This window comes from Numida meleagris, unplaced genomic scaffold (genome assembly GCF_002078875.1).
Source record: "Numida meleagris isolate 19003 breed g44 Domestic line unplaced genomic scaffold, NumMel1.0 unplaced_Scaffold548, whole genome shotgun sequence".
Lineage (NCBI taxonomy): Eukaryota > Metazoa > Chordata > Aves > Galliformes > Numididae > Numida > Numida meleagris.
This window is the reverse complement of record NW_018364764.1, coordinates 20,371-22,158: the sequence shown is the minus strand read 5'-3', so window position 1 is coordinate 22,158 and position 1,788 is coordinate 20,371. Positions and strand designations below refer to the sequence as shown.

The 1,788-nt window shown below is 63.7% G+C and overlaps 1 pseudogene; it reads left to right on the top strand.

Annotated features, from left to right (window-relative positions):
* The first annotated feature begins 219 nt into the window (after positions 1-219).
* On the top strand, positions 220-1,732 carry LOC110391849 (annotated as a pseudogene).
* The last annotated feature ends 56 nt before the right edge of the window (positions 1,733-1,788 follow it).

Here is a 1,788-nt window from a genome sequence, read left to right as displayed (position 1 = left end):
GTCCCCACGTCCCCCCTCCCCACGCTGTCCCCATGTCCCTTCACCCCACATCTCCCCATGTCCCTCGCTGCCACACATTGTCCCCATGTCCCCCTGTCCCACACTGTCCTCATGTCCCTTCGCTCCACATTGTCCCCATGCCCCCCAGTCCTGCAGTGTCCCCACGTCCCTCCCCGCCCCACACGTCCCCACGTCCCCAGCCGTTGCCGTGTCCCCCAGGCCTGGCGTACCTGTGCGAGGGGCTGCGGGAACAGCGCCGGGGGCTGGTGACGCTGGTGCTGTGGAACAACCAGGTGACCCAGGCGGGGACGGCGTACCTGGGCGTCACGCTGGTGAGTGCGGGGACACCGTGTCCCCAGCGTCCCCGGGTTTCGGGATGTCCCCGATGTCCCCAGTGTGTCCCCCCCAGGCTTCAGGATGTCCCCAGTGTCCCCCACGTCCCCAGGCTTTGGGATGTCCCCATCTCTGAGCCACTGTGTCCCCAGGCTGTAAGGTATCCCCGATGTCCCCAGTGTCCCCAGTCTTTGGGACGTCCCCAACTCTGAGCCGTGGTGTCCCCAGACTTCAGGATGTCCCCAACGTCCCCCCAGGCTTCAGGATGTCCCCCGTGTCCCCAGTGTCCCCAGTCTTTGGGATGTCCCCAACTCTGAACCACCGTGTCCCCACTGTCCCCAGGCTTCAGGAATGTCCCCGATGTGTCCCCCTGGGCTTCGGGATGCCCCCAGTGTGCCCCCCCCAGGCTTTGGGATGTCCCCAGTGTCCCCACTGTCCCCAGCCTTCAGGAATGTCCCCGATGTGTCCCCCTGGGCTTTGGGATCTCCCCAGTGTCCCCAGTGTCCCCAGACTTTGGGATGTCTCCAGTGTCCCCACTGTCCCAAGACCTCAGCGTGTCCCCAGCGTCCCCCTTGGGCTTTGGGATGTCCCCATTGTCCCCCCTGCTGTCCCCACAGCCCCACGCACAGAGCCTGGAGACCCTGAACCTGGGCCACAACCCCATTGGCAACGAGGGGGTGCGCAACCTGAAGACCGGGCTGATCGGGAACCGCTCCGTGCTGCGCCTGGGGTTGGCCTCCACCAAGCTGACCTGCGAAGGTGGGGGGGGGAAGCGGCCCCATAGGGCCCCTTGGGAAAGGGGGGAGCCCCGGGGGGCACGGATCCCACAAAAACGCCATCATTGGGATCCAGCGGTCGGCGAGGACCCCTGTCCCAAGGGACGAGGTGGCCATGGGGATGGTCTCTTCTTGGGGACCCTACGGAAGTGACGTCCTCGAGGTCCAACGGGTGACCCCAATGTCACCACGGCCATCTCGTCCCTTGACATTGGGGTCCCGGGCATGGTCACCTCTTAGGGACCCTACAAAAATGCCATTGTTGAGGTCCAACGTGTGACCCCAGTGTCACCACGGCCATCTCATCCCTTGGGGTGGGGGTCCCGGGCATGATCCCGTCTTGGACACCCCACAAAATCAATGTCCTCAAGGTCCAGTGAGTGACCCCAGTGTCCCCATGGCCATCTCATCCCTTGGGGTGGGGGTCCTAGGTATGATGTCTTCTTGGGGACCCCACAAAAATGTCATCCAACGTGTGACCCCAATGTCACCATGGCCATCTGGTCCCTTGGGGTGGGGGTCCCGGGCATGATCCCCTCTTGGACACCCCACAAAATCAATGTCCTCAAGGTCCAGTGAGTGACCCCAGTGTCACCATGGCCATCTCGCCCCTTGGGATATGAGGGTCCTGGGCATGGTCACTTCTTGGGGACCCCACAAAAATGTCATCCAACGTGTG